This window comes from Rattus norvegicus, chromosome 4 (genome assembly GCF_021556685.1).
Source record: "Rattus norvegicus strain SHRSP/BbbUtx chromosome 4, alternate assembly SHRSP_T2T, whole genome shotgun sequence".
NCBI classification, from domain to species: Eukaryota; Metazoa; Chordata; class Mammalia; order Rodentia; family Muridae; genus Rattus; species Rattus norvegicus.
In genome coordinates, this window is record NC_141537.1 from 33,754,681 (window position 1) to 33,766,032 (window position 11,352).

Consider the following 11,352-nt stretch of genomic DNA (forward strand, 5'->3'; position numbering starts at 1 on the left):
AAAATGTCATCTAAGAAGTGACTATCACATTTGTACTCTGATCTCTTAATGTATGTGCCCATAAATGCACATCAATACAACACACACACACACACACACACACACAGAGAGAGAGACAGAGACAGAGACAGAGACAGAGAGAGAGACAGAGAGAGAGACAGAGACAGAGACAGACAGACAGACAGGCAGAGAGAGAGAGAGAGAGAGAGAGAGAGAGAGAGAGAGAGAGAGAGAGAATGGAATGGTCTTATCACCAATAAACTTAATATTTGGTATAAGAGAGGGAAGAGAAATAGACATTATCCACCATATAACACAGAACAGAATGAGCATTGTGTAAGATTTTAAAAAAAAAACTTGCAGTGAAATACAACTTTAAAAAGCTTATGGGGCAGACGAGAAACTAGATCAGCCCCCAAACATAGGGCCTGCTTACCTTATGGAAAGTTATTGAGTTCTGGGCTGTACAGAAGAGTTAAAGGAGGTTTAAACTGAAATCCCCCATAGTCTCACAATGCTGGGAAAATAATTCTTAAAGAGAAAGGAGCCTACACCAAATCAAAGCACAGGAATTATCCTCAAGACATTTGAAACCAGAAGTTGATTGATTCTACCTGAGCTATAATCCAGTCTGGGTAGATTGCAGCAATCAGTCCCACTCAGTTCCTGCATAACAGGAAAGAGAGCTAACTGTCCCTGGAATCAATTAGCAGCAATGGCAGCCTGTGCTGCTTCATATACAATTTCTAGCACATAATAAAAACTTGAAAGACAAAGAGGCAGAAAATTGCTATTGAAAAATAAAGGAAAAAGATAAAAATAGAAGCAGAGAGATGATCAAGATGCTAGGCAATTAACATCTAACAGTTTAAAATAAGTAAAATTTAATTGGTATAAAATAAAATAAAATCGTATAGGAAAAAAAGGAAGAACTTTAATAAAGAGCTGAAGTCTAGAAAGTTAAATAAAAACCAGGGGAAATGATTCACTATACAATAAGTGAACTGATATCATAAAACTGAAAAGTACAGTATATAAAATTAATTGGGTAAAATAGGGCAGAAGACAGGAATATAGAGAAAGAGGGGGTCAGTAAACATGAAGGACCAACACAGTTAGTGCAGGGACCTAGGCGGATAAGAAAGGGACAGGAGCCTGACAGAAACTCTCCCTGAGGTCTCATGTGCAGAAATTTCATGAACAGATGGAAGGCATACAGCTGCAGATTCTAGGATCTCAAGCAGCTCCAAGAAACAAGGAGAGAAGAACACAATAAGCCCAGGATAGTCAAACTGTCTAAAACGAAAGCCGAGACACTTTTACAAAAGAACATAGAAAAAAGGAATTATTCATTACATTCAAGGTGTAACCCCAAAACTGACAACTACCTTTTCAAAGTACACACTGGTGGCTTGGAATGGGGCTCAGACTACTAAAGACCTGAAGAGTTCCCACACCCATAGAAGGCAGCTCACAATTACCTAACTCTAAATGCAAGCGACCTGATGTCCTCTTAGGGCTTCTGTGTGTATGTGGTACACATAAACTCACACACACGTACGCATGCCCATGTGTGTACTCACAATAAAAAATCTTCTTAAAATAACCCAAAAGGAGGAATGATTTAAAATTTTATACATGAAAAAAGAATATTCAAAATGAAAGTGAAAACGAATTTTTGGAGACAAAGATCCTTGTCAGCACATCTAGACTACAAGGTACACCAAAAGAAGTAACTCAGGATGAAATGGGCTACAAGAAGATACAAGACTAGGAATACAGAAAAGCATGAAGCCCCCACAGAGGAAATAGAAATAAAATGCCAAAGGTGTAATAGATTAAGTCAGCAATTATTCTTTTAGAATATGTAACAAATAGAGAAATGATGTCTTATGATGGTCATACCATGAAAGGCAAGAGAGTCATACATGTAGTTTTAAAGCATGGAAAAATTATTCAAAAAAAAGTTATGTTAAAAAGTTAAAAGACATAAAATGAGATGGTTTTAATGTCATGTTTGTGTGTGTATGTGTGTGTATGTGCATGCATGTGTACATGTCAGGTGTGTGCATGTGTATGTTCACATGCCACAGTGTGTATGGGCAGGACAGAGAAACCTTCTAGGAGTCGGTTCTTTCCAGTATGTTGGCCCTAGGATGCAAACTCAGTCAGCCAACTTAGTAGCATACACCTTTATCCTTTGAGCCATTTTACCAGATGATAACTATATATTTACAATTTATAATCTATCACCTACAATTTTAAATCTACATATCTACATGTCTATACATCTATAAATCTATATATCTATATAGGTATCTAGCTGTATATCTATATCTCATCTATAACCATATCCATATCTCTCTATCTATATATATATCATCTATATATCTATTTATCATCTATATATCTACATCATCTATATCTATATCCATATCTATCTACCTGTCTGTCTGTCTATCTATCTATATCAAGGACAGATAATTGAGACGCTGTATAAAATGAATGGAACAAAGTTTAAAACTTTGTTTAATGAGAAGATGGCATATAATGGTGAGACTGTCATCTACCTCTAAAATTCATGTATAAATTTAATCCCAAATGCAATAATTTTAAAAAGCATTGTAGGCCTGGGATATAGAGTGCTTGCCTGGAATGTGCAAGGCCCTAGTTTCTACCCTCGATATCTCAAAAAGTTACAAATAAGAATGAAACAGCTGAAAAAAATAAATAAATAAATTTAAAAAAAAAGAATGAAACAGCTGGGCATTAGGAGATGGCAGAATCCAGGAAACGCTCCCTAGGCCGGTCTACGAGGAGTACCTTGCTGGTGCCTCGGGACGGGACCCAGCCGGCCTTCAGAAAACAAAGAAAACAAAAACTCAAGGAATATCTGTTAATACGAAAAACAATGTTTCCATACAAACAAGAGAATCAGATATCCAGAGATCAGAAAATGATGACATCTGAGGATCAGGTCCAAGAAGGGAAAAAAGTTGTGAAACTCAAAACAGAAGTGGCTGATAAAGAAAATATTGGAAGTATAGTTGAAAAAAAAAAACTGCATTCCATTAAAAGCTGAAGAAGCAGCCAGCTCAGAAATGCACAACTCGAAGGGCGATGTGCAAGCTGTGCGGTTGTTATCAACCGGAGCTGATTTCCCAGGTCAGCCTGTGACGTTAGACCAGGCATGTCACCATAAAGACAGGGCAAGGACGCAAATGATGGCAGAGAAGCCGAAGCAAGACACTAACAAGTCTAGAAAACGAGTGCTTGGCTATTATCACGGCCAGATTGTTCAGTCTGAGATCAATTCATTCAGAAAGCTACCCAGTGTCAAAGACGAGAGTCTCGCAGCAACCAAGAAACTCCCCACTACTGTGTCTAAAGCCGCGAAGGCTCACTGTGGGCCTGGGAAGGCGGTCAGTGTCAGAGCCTCAAACACAGCTGCTGCCACCAAGTCCTCAGACACTAACTCTGTGAGCGCCTCGTCCAAGAACACTCTTGTGCAACCACCTATCGGAAGTCTCCACAGTAGTACCCAGGGCGCTGTGAAACCCGGCCTCAGCGGGACCCTGGGCGCTGCGAAAAACAGGGCGGGACCCTTACCAACGGTACAGTCAGAAAAGAGTCGCTTGAAAAGGAGTCGCATCGACCAGAGCCGGTCCTGTCTGTTGTCAAAACCAGTTCTCAGGACACAAAGAGAGGCAAGGCCCCACCAAGAAGTGTAGCATGTAAAGATGTAGCCAGGACTAATTCATCTAGTGCCAGGCTGACAGGAAAGTCCAAAGATCCTGACCAGCGCAGATCCACGATCGCAGGAGCGGCTGTTCTTAGATCAGCTCAGCCCAAAGATACCACAGCAGACAGGAAAATTCAGATGACAAAGGGAAGGGGCTAAAAAGGCCTCCTCATTCAGAGGTCACCCAGGCTGAACCAAAGAGACAAAACGAAAACGCAGTTGGGTCCTTTTGGACTACCACGGCAGAAGAAGATGAGCACAGATTATTTACTGAAAAAGTAAATAAAACAATTTCTGAATGCCTGAACCTCCTTAATAAGGGATGCCCAAAAGAAGAAATTTTTAGCTACATTGAATGACCTGATTCATAATATTCCAGATGCCAAGAAGCTTGTTAAATATTGGATATGTCTTGTACGTACTGAACCAATCACAAGTCCTATTGAAAATATTATTTCAATCTACGAGGCCATTTTGGCAGGGGCTCAGCCTATTGAAGGGATGCGACATATAATCATAGATATTCTAACGACGAAGAATCAAGAAAAAGCCAATTTGGGAGAAAATATTGAGGAGGCTCATGCAACCAAGGAACATATCCAAGAAGTAAATGTTGAAACTAATCTTGGGTCAGGAAAACCAGAAGAGGAGAATGAACATCATAGAAAAGTTGAGGTTTATGAAGATAATCAGGACAACAAAACAGAAGATCCAACCAATGATCTAACAACCTGGGACTCAAAAACTGAAGAAGGTTGCCTGATTCGATATAATGTATCTTCTACACCTCGATTGCAAAGTATGAAAAAGACGCAACATGATGAAAATTCCACATTTAAAGAGCTAAAGCTTCTGACACCTGTGAGACGTTCGCACCACATTCAAGAGAAGACTTTACGACTGCCAGACATGTTAAAAGACCATGACCCTTCCGTGTCTTCCCTGGAAGAGGGAAGTTGTCGGAGTTGGGAGGGGACGCTTTTGTTTGCCGCCCTAATGCAGCCCTGTGCCCTCTGTTCTGTGAGACCGAGGTAGCAGAAGAGGAATAGCACTCCCGAGGCCTCAGCAGTTATGGTTGTGTTGTGTACAACTTTACAATAGGTCTGATGCTGTCTGCATGCCTGAGTATGGTACCGGTGAACGTCATTAGCCTGTTTATTGTGTTTTAAAAATATGTTAGCTGTTTCACTTTACTTACTACTTTCAGTAAAGAAGCGTAATCAGAAAACATAGCCTATATAAATTTGTATTTTTACATTGACTTTGTTCCTAATATGTTTATAATATAAATATGTGTGTATAAATATGAAAAAAAAAGAATGAAACAGGACTAGGTCATGAGATGACTTTCTGTCCTGAGCTACATGAGCATGTACCCAAAGCTCCATGAATGACGGAGAGCAAGCCTACACCAAACACTGTATCCACAGGTCTCTGGATTGGGACCTCTCCCGGCTTTCAGACACATGAGGGAAAAAGAGTTGTTTAAAAATTCTCCACTTTAAGGTATTTTATTGTGATGTCATAAACTAAAATATAGTAGATTTGTTGCAACTATGTCAGTCTCAGTGAACATAGACCAAAGCCAATAGTGCTCAAGGGACCCAGGTAAGAAGGCGGTGACTTCCTGCCAGTGTGTGTTAAGTACTGAGCTCCAGGCCAGCGGGGCTTATGCAGCAAGAGGCTGTCTCACAACACATAATAAATAAAAAGAAACTGAGAATAAGGAAGATGTTCCAATGGTCCAGATCCAATCTATTAATGACAAAAATCACAGTAAAATGTGAAATTTGATGATCTGAAGGGAAATCCTCAATAAATACGTCTGATGTGAATATTAATGCAGGAGCAGGCAGTGTGTCTGCTGCGGTGAGTAGGGATGTGAGTGGGGCCTGTGCTGAAGGTGAATATCTGCAGAAGTTGGTGACCAAAGGGCAGAGTGTTTTCACGTCTGGGGGACACTGCGTGAACAAACATTCCGATGCGAGCTTCCCGGGAAGAAAAGGGATGAACAGCGTAGAAAAAAAAATTGTTTGAAGAAACATCAATGTTTCACGTCATGAGAAAATGTAAACGATCAGGTGATGGAGGCTCAACACAGACACACACACACACACACACACACACACACGCACACACACACACACGCACATGTAATCAGAAAAGCTCCCACTGAAGGCCTACTATATTACAGTTAAACCATCAAAAATAACAAGCAAGGGAGGTTCTGAAAACACGGAGAGAAGAGCATCTAGTCTTATAGACTGGCAGAAAAGAGGGTAAACTAGGAGTGGGGGAGGAGGGGACAACATGAATATTCCATCCAACAAAGCTAAAGAAAGCTGACCTTCTGAGGGGAAGAAGAAAGGCTTTAGTGTGGTGATGTGTGACTGCAAAGCTGACCACTTGGGAGGTAGAGGCAAGGCGACCACCAACGAAGGAGCACAAAAGAACCAGAAGGAAATTAGTGCAAGAGAAAGCCTTCACTTCACAGTGGTAGCCTTGACTACAAATGGATTAGCTCCTAACTTAAAAGATATAGGCTGGACGGATGCATTTACGACTCTGTGGTATGCTTCATGCATACAAAACCAGCCAAACACATAACAAAAAGGATCACATGAAGTAAAAGTGCAGGGACAGAAGGAGACAGAAAGGGGAAGAGGCAGGCAGACAGACAGGCAGACAGACAAGCAGAAAGGTCAAATTATAGGCCAGTATCTCCAATGAATACATATGGAAGAATTCTCAAACAACCGCTACATTTTATTAAGGGTGGAGGCACATGCTGATTGTCCCAGTATGCTGTATTTGGGAGGCTGATAAATGCATTCCAGACCAGCAAATCAAAACTTACATCATATAAGATGACCGTACACCATAACCAAGTAAATAATGCAAGGAATGCAAAGATAGCTGACGTGTGTGTTAATAAACATAATATATTACAATAATGGAATGGAAAACAAGTCACGTGATTCACAGGGCTAACCATCTACAGGGAGAAAAATGGAAGAAGAGGTTGCCACCACAGGAGGAAAGTCAGAAACAACAATCAGTGAGTCATTACATACCCCAGTGCATTCTTTGTAGTCTCCCACAGATCAGTCAGAAGCTTGCCCGCTGCCCTTTCTGGCAGTTTGCTTCTCATGACCCTTCAGTGAATACAGGCCCACTCTGTTAGTTACTGATGACGCTTCCTCTCCATTAGCTAAGCAAGGCCAGGAAGAAATGTGGCTTAGCTGCTGATGGCCTTAAGAACGATGCTTATAGCAAGTTTCAGCTTCAGGTCTAGAATTCTCCTAACCTTTTAGTGATTTAGTGGAGCAAAAGAGCCACAAAAATGCATCCACGGCGCTACAGCCAAGGTGTTTGTCATGTCTGACACCACTACTCTGAAGTTCAAGTGGGCCTTCACCTTGATTGATCAAAAGAGAGGTGGTGGCTCTGGCACGAAGACTGGCAGGATGTCCTTCATTGGAGAAACATCCAACAAATGGCTCTCTAGATGCCGTGGGGGACGAGGCCCTGTGCACTGCACCACAGTTCTAAGTGTTTGGCAAGAGTTTCAATGGCACGTATCCCAGAGGTGTCATCAGAAGTGTTTCACCTTGCCTTGCACCATTCGGAAGCATTACCAAAGAGGTGAGAGCCATGGCAATCACTTTCCTGATGAGAAGCCCCTATTGACAAAAGGGGGTTTCAGGGGTACCAGCTGCTCTCTTTGGCTCACGACTGCTTTGGGAATCAAACGCCCTTTTCACAGGGTTGCCTAAGATCATAGGAAAACAAAGATATGTACACTACTATTCATAACAATAGCAAAGTTACAATTATGAAATAACATGATGGCTTGGGGTCACTACAGCATGAGGGGCTGTATTTAATAGTCACAGCATTAGGAAGGCTAATGCTCACCTAACTCACATACTTAGACTAAGACAGAAATGATGGAAGAACTTCAAATCACACACACACACACACACACACACACACAAACACACACACACACACACACATGCCTTTGTTGCCACTGGGGTATCTCTGAGACTTCCTTATGAGTTCTACTATGCCCTTTAATTGTATAGTTTGGTAATGTTTTGCATTTATTTTCAGCCAATTCGGTGATGCAAGTACATAGCTCTCCAATAAGACTAGAAATGGGTTGGGAACCTCTGTTGAAAGGTAGAAAAAAAAATGTAGAAATGTTTAAGTTAGTGATGATGTTTTTTGCCTCCAAATTGTAGTTCACGTAGTCTTTTTTTTTTTTTTGAGAAAGCTATTCATTCATCTTCTTCTGATCTACAATTGAACTTTATGTTGATTTCCACAAAGAAAACAAAGTTCATAGAAAAATGGATCAATCTGGAGGGTATTATATTAGTTTAGGTGACTCAGACAAAAAAAATAGAATCAATTTCCCTTCATGGTCAAAATTCTAAAGATATTAGATATCGAAGTAATGCTTGTACTCAAGCAGAATGGAGCCGTATGTGATCAGAGTCTCACGGTACAGTACCTGACACGGGATATAATCAGGAATGTCATGGCAATAAAATAAGAGAAAGTGGGAGTGTAAAGACAAGAAAAGAAGAGCTGAAACTACCTATAATGTAGTTTTAACTATGGAAAAGCCTAAGGATTCTAATTTACAAAATGTTGGAACTAATGAATTTAGTAAAGTTATCAGACACAAAAAAATCACAGTGAAGGGAACAAGGGACAGAGTAAAGAGACAGCACACAGAATAAGACAAAATATTTCCAAACTATTCCTTTAATAAGGTGCTGGTGTTCAGAATGTATAAGGAACTCAAAGCAAGAGTATCACACACACGTAAGTAAAAGGATTTCAAAAACACAACAGACCTCCACAGGCATTGCTTGAAAGAAGAAACAAAAACTTGCTAATAAGTCCATTAAAATAGTTAATGTCATTGGCCATCACATGACTCAAAACTACAATGAGATATTACTTAGGGCTATCATAGAGAAGACAAAAAATAGGTGCTTGGAGAGATGACTAAGAAGCTAGGAATGTCTAATACTCTTGAAGATGACCCAAGTTATTCCAATTGCCCATGCTGGGCAGTCCATGACCACTGTAATTCCAGACCCAGGGGACATATCTGTCTTCCACAGGCCCCAGAACACACACACACACACACACACACACACACACAGAGAGAGAGAGAGAGAGAGAGAGAGAGAGAGAGAGAGAGAGAGAGAAATATTTTTAAACAAACACATAGTGCTGGCAAGGATATAAAGAAATGGACACTCTCATTACGTTGATGGGAATATAAAGCATTAAAGTTTCTCAAAGATCTAGAAATCAAGTACCCATATGATCTGTAGCCCTATTAGTAGTTATATAATCTGAGGAAATGGCTTAAGTATATGTGGAATAGCCATCTGTCCCTCAATGTTACAATAGCCAGGATACAGTCTTAAATTATCTAGTCACCATAGCCAGGATTAGGAATAGACCTAGGTATCTATACTGGCTAGTTGTGTATGTCATATCTGGAGTTATCACAGAAAAAGGAGCCTCAGTTGTGGAAATAACTTCATGAGTTCTAGCTGTAAGGCATTTTCTCAATTAGTGATCAAGGGGGCAGGACCCAGCCCATTGTGGCTGGTGCTATCCCTGGGCTGGTGGTCTTGGGTTCTAGAAGAAAGCAAGCTGAGCAAGCCAGGGGAGCAATCCAGTAAGTAACATCCCTCCGTGGCCTCTGCATCAGCTCCTGCTTCCTGACCTGCCTGAGTTCCAGTCCTGACTTCCTTTGGTGATAAAACAGCAATGTGGAAGTGTAAGCTGAATAAACCCTTTCCTCCCCAACTTGCTTCTTGGCCACGATGTTTGAGCAGGAATAAAAACCCTGACAAAAACAGTATCCATCACCAAATGTTGAGAAGCTATGGCATATATACATAATTAGATATCATTCCACTGTACCAAATAATAAAACTGTCCTTTGCTACAAGATGGATAGAGTTGTAGGATGCTAGTAAGATAAATCAACAACCCAGAGGCAAATACTGCATACTTTCACTTCTGTGGACACTAAAGCAAGTTGATTTGGATGCAGATCAGTGATTCCTAGATGCTTAGAAGGGAACTAGGTACCGGGTACCAGGTAGAAATGTAGCTCTTGTTACAGATATTGTGAAGAAGTGGGGGGGGGGGTTCAGAGATTCCAAACACAAAGAAGGAAATTAATTGCCTGGATTTTTGCTAGTACACACTGCATGTGTGATGAAATACCACACTGAACAAATCAGTGTATAAACCTATTATCTGTTGATCAGAAAAAAGAAAGAGTCAAGATTATGGAACAACTTGGAGAAAGCCCAGAGTCCCCAAGTTCGGTCTCGGCAGCCATCTTGGAAGCATAGGGCAATGGCTACCTGAGAATAGAACTGACATAATAAGAATTGAGACCAAAATTCTTAAGGAAAATTAATGTTTAACCTAAAACTTGTAGGTTTTCAAAATTAAACATGTTAAACTGCTAAAAAAATTTAACCAAGTACATATTATAGTGGTATTACCTATCTTTCCATCCTATAAAATTAATCTTCTATAGACTTTAAACAATCACTCCGTATTCCTCCTGCATCTACAAACTTTCATTCGGTTTCCTCTGTCAGAAATTGTGAATATTCTATGTCCTTCACATAAGGAAAAAGATGCATTGTCTTCCTGAGATTGCTTTATTTCTTTCAGCAGAGTACCCTGAGAGTTTACCCATTTGTGGCACATGTATTTCTCCCTCTTTCAATGTATGACTGTTTTTCATATTTTAACCATTATGAGTAATGCCATGAACATGAGATGAGTACCGTGTTTCCTTTTGGGGGGAGTAGGGAAAAGACAATTGCTAGATCATATAGAAATTTTGCTTTTTAAAATTCTTTGGTACCAGGAATTGAATCCAAGGCCTCAAGTGTGAACTCATATTCTTCTATGACCAAGATACATACCCATCTCTGTGTCTAATATTTTGAGTAGCTGCTATGCTATAGAGGTCAGAGAACAAGTTTTTGGAGAATAAATGACTGGTATTTAGCTCCGAATGAGACTATATCTTTCTTTCCAACGCTCAGGGAACGCCGTGGAAGAAGGGCTGGGAGGTGTCGATGAACGCAATAAAACACTGTCTTCTGGGCATGGCTATTGCACCCATGGATAAATAGCAGATGGGACGACCTGTGTTCGACCTGTACAAGACTCAACCTATCAAAGACATGGGCTCTGGAGAAGCTCATGTTACCTTACCCCTCCCTGAAGATTTTTACAGTTAACGCTGCTGAACTTTCCCCTTCCTCATGTAAACACACACCTATACTCATGAAAGGAATCCTAGTTAAACATAGTGGCTCACACCTCTATAAACAGCAGCGGCAGCAGCAGCAGCAGCAGCAAAGACAACAACGCACACAAGTGAAAGTAAAAAAAGGATTTGTTGGAACCTCCACAGGCATTGCTTGAAAGAAGAAACAAAAAATTGAACCAAAGTGTGAACACACACACACTCATTCATTCCATAGGTATGTACACACACACAAACACCACCAACACCAACACCACCAACACACACACACACA

The 11,352-nt window shown here is 40.5% G+C and overlaps 1 pseudogene; it reads left to right on the forward strand.

Annotated features, from left to right (window-relative positions):
- Positions 1–2,776: 2,776 nt before the first annotated feature.
- Positions 2,777–4,791, forward strand: Ckap2-ps1 (cytoskeleton-associated protein 2, pseudogene 1; annotated as a pseudogene).
- Positions 4,792–11,352: the final 6,561 nt, after the last annotated feature.